General features: G+C 37.1%; 1 protein-coding gene across 14 annotated transcripts in view; it reads right to left on the bottom strand.

Annotated features, from left to right (window-relative positions):
* Nucleotides 1-10453, bottom strand: part of NSD3 (nuclear receptor binding SET domain protein 3) — a 115307-nt gene that overhangs the window by 96240 nt on the left and 8614 nt on the right. The window contains exon 2 of one of the 14 annotated variants that reach the window (XM_017536525.2): nt 1356-1521. The exons of the other annotated variants lie outside the window; for them this stretch is intronic. The gene's annotated coding sequence lies outside the window, so the exon portion shown is untranslated. The remainder of the gene's footprint in view (nt 1-1355; nt 1522-10453) is intronic. 14 annotated transcript variants of the gene reach the window in all.

The raw sequence follows: 10453 nt of genomic DNA on the forward strand, positions 1-10453 counted from the left end.
AAAAAAAAAAAAAATTAGTTGGGCATCATGGCACACATCTGTAGTCCCAACTACTCAGGAGGCTGAGGTGGGAGAATCACTTGAATCTGGGAGGTGGAGGTTGCAGTGAGCCAAGATTGTGCCACAGCACTCCAGCCTGGGTGACAGACTGAGACTCTGTCTCAAACAACAGCAACAGCAACAACAACAATGAAAGAAGTCTTCCCCCAACACAACATAAACAGTTCTACCTATAGATACAGTCATGATAATGTGACCTACAATTTGTCCCTGGACAACCAGGAAAAGCCATAAGATTTTAATTGCTGGTAGGGTGTTGCTGTCATCTCTCACGCATCCAGAAGAAACGGAAATGATTTCTCCCATTTCATTGACACAGCTGCCACAGCTTTCTATGCTCTGGAGTTTACTCTCATTCCAGAGGTAGATCTGATACAAATAACAAAATGGCAGTCAAGCAATTATTAGGTATGACGTAATAAAATGCTATGGGTCCTTTTACTACTGAAAAAGGACTATTTACCTATTTAAGATTTTCAATTTCTGACAACCGAAATCTCTGGGCCACACTGAAGTTTGTGGCTGATTTTCATAAAAATATACAGGGAGAAAGAAAACTCACACTAAGAATCATTTTTTAAAGTCTTTTTTAAACATACAATGGTCACAGTTTTTAAAAAAGCCCCTCATAGCCATCAAAGAATTATATTAATCCAACATTTTTTGTAAAGAATAACCACTAAGTAGAAATTTATTTTGTAAAGATAAATAATGTGCAAGTTTCCTAAATAAACATGCTTTAATTGACATTTTAAAACACTACTCAAGAATAGGCATAGGAATAGCTGAATAAAACCAAAACCCTTTCCACATTTATCATGTTGGCATTTAAAAATTAGAAATTAAATCACCTAATTTACTATAAGAGAATGTTTGATCTCTACTCACAGATAACACAAACCAGCATCAACCAAGTTCTGCTTATGTCAAAGTGCCTATGTCTGCTACACAGTGACGTTCATTCATGGATCATAAGTCAAAACAACACACTGGAAAATCAGGAGTTGGCAATCCTCCTCTCCATTCCACCAATGGCATACAAATGACTTTGAGTAAATCCCACAACCTCTGTTTTCCCAAAGAAATTAGACTAGTCAAACACTGACCATGGAAATATTTTCTCATGTTTGTTTCCATTTTCCAGCTCTATAAGGTGGATAGAATTTATTTTGTATATCTGGACAAAAGTTTGTTTTTAATTGAGTTCCCAGAGAAACATTTCTATACAAAATTAAACTAACCAGCTTGAATTATCCACATCAACACTACCAAGATAAGTAAAAGCTGAGTCTCACCTTGCCTATTTCCAGACTCCAAGTGCCATGTTATACATCTTTCTCCTTGTAGAGTCCTATTTTTGTTTTGGTCTGTGATGTGGGCCATTACTGAACACCAACTAAGTATCAGACCCTGTTCTAGACCTTGAGAAATCCAAAGAAATAAGATTCGGGTCTCACAGAGCTAAAATAAACAAGGAAATTTCAGAGAATGATATGCTACAACAAAACAGAGTAATACAATACAGGGACGGAGGCTAGATTCCTTTTTTTGGAGACGGAGTCTCGTTCTATCACCCAAGCTAGAGTACAGAGACACAATCTTGGCTCATCAGGTATTATCTTTTATTTCCTTTGAAGTTCACTTTGTTTCTGAGGCTTCTGAGTTATGGCTATAGTAAAAAGATTTAAATTATGGTTTACTCAAGTATTCTATATAATATAAAGTTTAAATCTTAAATGTTATATAAACATAACTAGTCCAAAATAAGCTGAAATGCATCTCTCAGGAGGCTGAGGCATGAGAATTGTTTGAACCTGTGAGGCAGAGTTTGCAGTGGGCCAAGATTGCACCACTGCACTCCAGTCTGGGCAATAGTGTGACACTATCTCAAAAATAAATAAATAAATAAATAAATAACTAGCTGAAATGAAGGCAATGCAGTCTATATTTAAATCATTTTGTTGGTCAGCAATCTGTAGTGTTAATAACTGCATTGACTAAAAGAATGTTTTAAAATATTCCAGCTTTCAAGCAACTATTATCAGTAAGTTATAGTTATCTTTCTTTCCCATGAAGAACTTATTTACCTAACATAGCAAACATATTGGAAAAATGAGATTTTAAACATCCAGTCCACAAAAACACACAAATACAGTAATCACAAGAGCAAACAATCTAAAATTATGCCCACATCTACTTAATTCTTTCCCTTCACTAAGAATATCGATTCTGGGCTAGCCACATGTAGCTATTTAAATCTAAACAAGTTAAAATTAAATTAAAAATTTAGTTTCTCAGCTACACTGGCCATATTTCAAGCCTTCAATATCAACATGTGGCTAGGGTTACCATATTGGTCAGTGTAGATACAGTGTATTTCCACCACCACAGAAAATTCTATTAGACTGTGCTTATCTACATTATTTTTCAAATTTTACCTTAGCAAAAACATCCTTTAAAAGCTTAGTAAAAATAAGATTAATTATAAGTTTTTAAAGAAATCTGTTAGTATTACTGTGATGCTATAAAGAAGTCACATAAGAGAAGTTCAGCAAATAGATTTCTACACCAGAGTAGGAAAAATTCATGCTGGGTGCGGTGGCTCATGCCTGTAATCCCAGCACTTTGGGAGGCCGAGGAGGGTGGATCACAAGGTCAGGAGATTGAGACCATCCTGGCCAACATGGTGAAACCCCATCTCTACTAAAAATGCAAAAAAATTAGCTGGGCATGGTGGTGCACACCTGTAGTCCTAGCTACTTGGGAGGCCGAGGCAGGAGAATTGCTTGAATCAGGGAGGCGGAGGTTGCAGTGAGCTGAGATAACGTCGCTGCACTACAGCCTGGGCGACAGTATGAGACTCTGTCTCAAAAACACACACAAAAAAAATTTCATATACCTAGGGTCAAATGAAATGTCCACAAAGTAGAAGATGTACTCTAACATTGGTCTTATAGTCATGAGACTTGAACTTTAGTTCTGCTTCTACCTCTAACTTAGCTGCATAAATTTTGAAGACAGACAATATCTTTGGGTTTTGATTTAACATCATAAAAAGGTTGGATCAGGTGATCCACATATATAAAAGGACCACGAACAAATGGGAAAATGAGCTGTGATTCCTCCTAGTTATCAATACATAAATGCAGGGCTTGAATCTTCATTCTAACAAGAATATATGTGGTTAAAATACTAACTTTTGGCCAGGTGTGGTGGCTCATGCCTGTAATCCCAGCACTTTGGGAGGCCAAGGCAGGTGGATCACTTGAGGTCAGGAGTTCAAGACCAGCCTGGCCAACAAGGTGAAACCTGGTCTCTACTAAAAATACAATAATGAGCTGCCGTGGTGTCACATGCCTGTGGTCCCAGTTAAGGCAGGAGAATCACTTGAACCCAGGAGATGGAAGTTGCAGTGAGCCGAAACTGTCATTGCACTCCAGCCTGGGCAACAGAATGAGACTCTGTCTCACACAAACAAACAAACAAACAAACAAACAAACAAACACTAACTTTAAACCTTATCTACCACCTTAAAATTAAGACAACCATTATTTGTAATATCAAACAATTACATGAAATTCACAACCCTAGGATTTTATGAGGAAAAATCAGAATGACCACCATGATTCTCTTTACAAAATTCTAGTAAGAAATCAAGGTGTATTGGAGAAGTTGTATGTTTTCTTTTAATTTGTTTTAACTTTTCTGAATTTAAACTACTAATAGAGCAAAGTATCTTTTTTTTTTTTTTTGAGACAGAGTTTGGCTCTTGTTGCCCACACTGGAGTACAGCGGGGCGATCTTGGCTCACTGCAACCTCTGCCTCCCAGGTTCAAGTGATTCTCCTGCCTCTGCCTCCCAAGTAGCTGAAATTACAGGCATGCGCTACCATGCCCAGTTAATTTTTGTATTTTTAGTAGAGATGGGGTTACACCATGTTAGTCAGGCTGGTCTTGAACTCCTGACCTCAGGTGATCCACCTGCCTCCCAAAGTACTGGGATTACAGGTGTGAGCCACCGCGCTGAGCTGCAAAATATTTTTTTTTTTTTTTTTTTGAGACGGAGTCTCGCTCTTGTTACCCAGGCTGGAGTGCAATGGCGCAATCTCAGCTCACCGCAACCTCCGTCTCCTGGGTTCAGGCAATTCTCCTGCCTCAGCCTCCTGAGTAGCTGGGATTACAGGCACGTGCCACCATGCCCAGCTAACTTTTTGTATTTTTAGTAGAGACGGGGTTTCACCATGTTGACCAGGATGGTCTCGATCTCTTGACCTCGTGATCCACCCGCCTCGGCCTCCCAAAGTGCTGGGATTACAGGCTTGAGCCACTGCGCCCGGCCCGCAAAATATTTTTATAGTATAACTGTACTACTCCACAATCTGTTTAGCTTTAGTGTTGTCACCTTGAATATTTTCTAAAATGTGTTCATTTTAAATTTTCCACTAAAAATTTAGAGAAGGACGATGATTAAAGACGTTAAAATATCCTGAATTAGGAAGTGATCCACATGAAATAGAATATAGTTAACAAAATACAAATAACAACAACCACCAAATATTTCATTTAACCATAAACCCTGTCATTAAATTCAGACAGTTTTCACTTGACTATTATTCCATTAAGTTATACAATATTTTAGGTTGATTTGTAGTTCATATTTTTTTTTCCTGACTTAACCACATTACTATTGAACTGCGTTTTACCAATATCAATCTTACTAGTAAAATACCCTGTTTCCCTTTATCTAGTTTAACCTCAACTGTCTTTACTTTGTTGTTGACCACACCCGGCAACAGTAGACAGTATTACCACTTCAAGGAAATTACATTATTTTCCAATTCTTTACAGCAAGGGTAGTTGCTCACAATGAAAATTACTACAAACAACTTTCATCAGTCATCTTGTTCCATTCACTATGAAATCTAGTAAACTAACAAGTTCATCCACATATTTTCCTACCTACTTCCTGAACAAACTTTTAAATTACAGTAAAATGGTTTGAGATTGGTTCTTAAAATTTTGCAAACATTCAAATTTACTTTCTTTTACCTTGTATTCTCCATTCCCCACAAAAGGGCAAAAGAGAAGGTATGCCAAAAATGATACATAGTTTTTAAAGCACTAAGCAATTTACTATATCTAAAATGATAATTTACTAAGTTTATCTTCTATAAAGACCAGTTTGGGTTTTGTTTGTTTTTTTGTTTATCACTTTAGTATTTTAGGTTCAACTGTATTCAACATGTAGTTTTCAAAATAGCAATAAAAGTTAGAAAATTAGGAACTACACATTATACATCCAAATTTTACATTACCTATTTGTTTAACCAGGGCACCAAGCTTTGGTGAAGCTATAGCCATCATCAAGTTTTTTTTTTTTTTTTTTTTTTTTTTGAGACGGAGTTTCGCTCTTGTTACCCAGGCTGGAGTGCAATGGCGCAATCTCGGCTCACCGCAACCTCCGCCTCCTGGGTTCAGGCAATTCTCCTGCCTCAGCCTCCTGAGTAGGTGGGATTACAGGCACGTGCCACCACGCCCAGCTAATTTTTTGTATTTTTAGTAGAGACGGGGTTTCACCACGTTGACCAGGATGGTCTCGATCTCTTGACCTCGTGATCCACCCGCCTCGGCCTCCCAAAGTGCTGGGATTACAGGCTTTAGCCACCGCGCCCGGCCATACTCAAGTTTTAATACCAACAGTGGAATTAAAATTGGACTGGGAAGTTAACTTCATGTTCAAACTTGAACCAGCATGAATTTTTTTACCAATTAAGAAACACCCATATAACCCATGCAAAGATTCTGTTCAGGTATTCTGTTCAACTTTTAACTTCTATGAAAGTGAATTTAGGCCAACTGAGTTCATTTCTTCTTTCATTAAACGTGACTAAAGACTAGCTCATTTTGTGTACGTTATCTTTCTTCTACTAAAAAAGTTATTAATTAACAACTATATATCTGGTACAGTTCTAGGCACACTCTAGTACTTTTAATTTGAATCCCCATAATTCCAAGAATATATTTTCATTTGCACTTTTAGAGATAAGAACACTGATCTTAGCGGTAAACTAAAGTGGGGATAGGAACTCAGATCTCCTTGACTCTTGCCCTATAATTCACTACCCACCCAGTTTTTTGGGGCTTTGTTTTGAGACAGAGTCTTGCTCTGTTGCCCAGGCTGGGGTGTAGTGGCATGATCTCAGCTCACTGAACCTTGCCTCCTGGGTTCAAGTGATTCTCCTGCCTCAGCCTCCCGAGTAGCTGGGACTACAGGCATGCGCCATGATGCTAGCTAATTTTTGTATTTTAAGCAGAGACGGGGTTCACCATGTTGGCCAGGCTGGCCTCAAACTCCCGATCTCAGGTGGTCTACCCGCCTCTGACTCCCAAAGTACTGAGATTACAGGTGTGAGCTACCACACCCAGCCAGCGCACCCATTTTTTTTTTTTTTTTTTTTTTGAGACAGAGTCTTGCTCTGTTGCCAGGTTGGAGTGCAGTGGGACAATCTTGGTTCACTGCAACCTCCGCCTCCCAGGTTCAAGCAATTGCCCTGCCTTAGACTTCTGAGAATACAGGTATGTGCCACAATGCCCAGCTAATTTTTGTATTTTTAGTAGTGATGAGGTTTCACCATGTTGGCCAAGATGGTCTCGATCTCTTGACCTTGTGATCTGCTCACCTCAGCCTCCCAAAGTGCTGGGGTTACAGGCGTGAGCCACTGCGCCCAGCCAGCTCACCCAGTTTTTAAAAAATATTTTGTTAAATGGCTTAAGCAAACAAAACAAAAGAACAAGTTTCACGGGTGAAGTTCAGTTAGAACAAAGCAAACCACTCTTAATAAAAAGAAAACCATATCTTCTATAAGGTAGTAAGTTTGCTACAGTTAAATGTATAGGTAAAACACACCTTCCATAGATGTTTTCTAAAATAAGGTGCTTCTAAATAAAATTTGAATTTTTAAAAAAACATTTTAAATCATACATACTAGTCTCTTAATAAAGACATTCTGACTGTCCAGGAGAATAATTTTATAATTTAAAAAATATACCTCGTATTTTGTTTCATCAGCTTAAACTTTATATGTCAGGTTTTCTTAAAACAGGACATAGGTGCATCATCTTTACATGCAGGACTTTCTAAAATCTCACTCAAATGCATATAAAGTACATATCATACAAGATGTTGTGTTCCTGTATATTATACTACACTTTAAATGTTACGAATAAATGCTATTTTTAAAACAAAACTTTATGATATTGCTGGATTTAAACTGGTTCAAACCTTTCTGGAAATGTTCTGAAATTGATTGTGGTGATGGTTGTACAACCCTGTGGACATACTAAAAGCCACTGCATCGTATACTTTAAATGGGTGAATTTTATATATGAATTATATCTCAATAAAACCATTATTTTAAAAATCTTTCAAGAGAACGATTTGGAAATATGTATCGAAAGCTTTCAAAATGTTTATATCTTTTAAGTAATTCTACTTCGAGGAATTTATTGTAATGAAATAATCAATCATATAATTTTTTTTAATGTATAAGGGCGTCCATCAACTTAAAATATCCCAAAATTGCAAATTACTTAAAAGATCTTCAACACAGAATGGTAGATAAAAGCATACCCATACAATAAAATTCTATATCGATTTTTTAAATCACAAACATATTTCATAATGTAATAATATGGATGTACCATTCCAATTATGTAAAAAACAATACATACATAAGAAAAAATATTGGAAGGATATAGAACAAAATATTAATAGTAGTTACTTCTAGCTAGTAGAATTTTAGATAAATTTAATTTTCTTTATACTTTCTGGTTTTCAATTTCTCTGTAATAAACAATCCTTACATAAATGTTATTTTAAAACTAGTAGCCACTTTGGAGAAGTTCAAGTTTTCCATTAAAAAATAAAAACTAACAAGTGGTAATGACACAGAGACCATGAGGTAAATAAAAGTATATTAACTCTACTTCATACACAAAGCCAAATTACCTAATTTATCTTTTTAAAAATATCAAATATGTTTACTTCCACAACTAGGAAAACTCAACATATATATCCAAGATTTAAAATCGCTATCACCCATGGAAGGGAAAAATTAGCAAGAAATATATTTAACCTTCAATGGGAGTAAAAAAGAATGACATTCTATTGCACTACAGAAAAGAATTCGAGGGATACAATAAAGCAAAGCAAGAAGTTTCTCACCACAGTCTAATATGAAATACTATATTCTGATGCATTTGAATCTTGCAGAGGTCATATAAAAGGAGACCGCTTAGAGTGACAAAATTATAATAACCAAATAAAGGCTTTAATTTATAAAAATGCCTTTCTCAAAGTTCACATTGCAGAGTTGTACGCAAATAGACTGTATTCAGCGGTACTCAGAGGGAAAAAAGCATTCAACTTTTTCTGCTATCCTAATCCTCAAAAATTAACACTTAACCTTTCCAAATACCTAAGAAAATAGTCTTGAAGGCCAGGAAAGCATAATGCAGTTTCTCTAGTTTCAAAAGAAATTTGGTTCTCTTGGCCAAATTAAAGAAAAGGTAAGATTCAAGAAGCACGAAGGATGAAGGGTCAAACACAGATTGTCATCAATGATTATTTCTTATGTTAATACTTCTTGAATGGTTCCATTACTGCAAAAGCAAGAGTGTCAAACTCGTTTTTGTTAAATAAGATAGTTAAGCTAACAATGTAGACAAAACATTTTCTAAGCAATCATTTTAGAGTTTGCATATTAATTAAAAACCTAATCACTGAATCTTACCAAAAAGTGCAACAGAGATGAACTCTAAATAAACAACACTTTGTATAAAATGGCACTTTCTTACAGGATTCAGTATTAGTTTTTGTATTTGTCGGTAAGGTACTAAGATTTCAAATCACTAAACACTGACAATAAATGTTAGAAAGCTGCTTTCAAAAAAATTGTTCAGATACCTCTTCTGACAATAACAACTGAAAATTGGTTATTCAGTTTTCATATTTGTTGACCTCTCATTGTTATGAATTTTTCAGGTTTTTTTGTTTTTGTTTTTCAAGGAGTTTCGCTCCTTCGCCCAGGAGGGGTGAAGTGGCCAAATCTCGGCTCGCTGCAACTTCCGCCTCCTGGGTTCAAGGGATGCTCCTGCCTCAGCCTTCCGAGTAGCTGGGATTATAGGCTCCACCACGAAGCCCAGCTAACTTTTGTAGTTTTGGTAGAGACAGGGTTTCGCCATGTTGGCCAGGCTGGTCTCCAACTCCTGACCTCAGGTGAGCCTCCCGCCTCCGCCTTCCAAAGTGCTGGGATTATAAGCATGACACGGCGCCTGGGCCTCAGGTTCTTATGATTATATTTAAAAAATAAAAATAAAAAAAGTAAATAAATAAAACCTACCAAGGAAGGACATCAACACATTTTTATCCTTAAAGTCCAACTACCACCAAAGCAATATCAGCTAAACCAATGAGGCTGTCTCTGCAACTTTTCTTAAAGGGCTTATTACCTGGGGAATAGTTACATGACGTTCACTTCCTTTTTTTTTTTTGAGACAGAGACTCTTGCTTTGTTGCCCAAGCTGCAGTACAGTGGCGCAATCTTGGCTCACTACAACTTCTGCCTCCTGGGTTCAAGTAAGTCTCCTACCTCACTCAGCCTCCCAAGTAGCTGGGATTACAGGAGTGTGTCACCATGCCCAGCTAATTTTTGTATTTTCACTACCTAATTATTTGTTTACTGTACATTCAAGTTTTATACGCTTTTATATTTCACATTTCATAACTTAAAGGCTTTAAAATGCCATTTTAAAAAAAAGTTTTTGTTTTTACATATAGCTTTCTTTTCTTTTTTTTTTGAGACGGAGTCTCACTCTGTGGCCCAGGCTGAAGCGCAGTGGCGCAATCTCAGCTCACTGCAACCTTTGCTTCCTGGGTTCAAGCGTTTCTCCTGCCTCAGCCTCCTGTGTAGCTGGGACTACAGATGCCCACCACCCACACCTGGCTAATTTGTGTGTGTGTCTGTGTTTAGCTGAGACGGAGTTTCGCCATATTGGCCAGGCTGGTCTTGAACTCCTGACCTTGTGATCCTCCCGCCTCGGCCTCCTAAACATATAGCTTTCTTCAGACTCTGAAGATAAGAGAGATTAGATAACATAAGATTCAAGAGACAAAATATTGTCTTGGCTATGCTCCAAATGCCACTAGGCACATCTCCATCTGATCTTCTTAATTTCAAATCAATTTGATAAACTAATTTTTTTAACCCATGAAATCCCAGTAAGCTACCCATTCTTAAATTTAAAATGCCTCCCTATAAGGATCACTTGAGGCCAAGTGTTCAAGACTAGCCAGGCAACAAAGTGAGACTCCATCTCTACAAAAAATATTTAAA

Source organism: Cebus imitator, unplaced genomic scaffold (assembly GCF_001604975.1).
Source record: "Cebus imitator isolate Cc_AM_T3 unplaced genomic scaffold, Cebus_imitator-1.0 Scaffold5, whole genome shotgun sequence".
Taxonomy (NCBI): Eukaryota; Metazoa; Chordata; class Mammalia; order Primates; family Cebidae; genus Cebus; species Cebus imitator.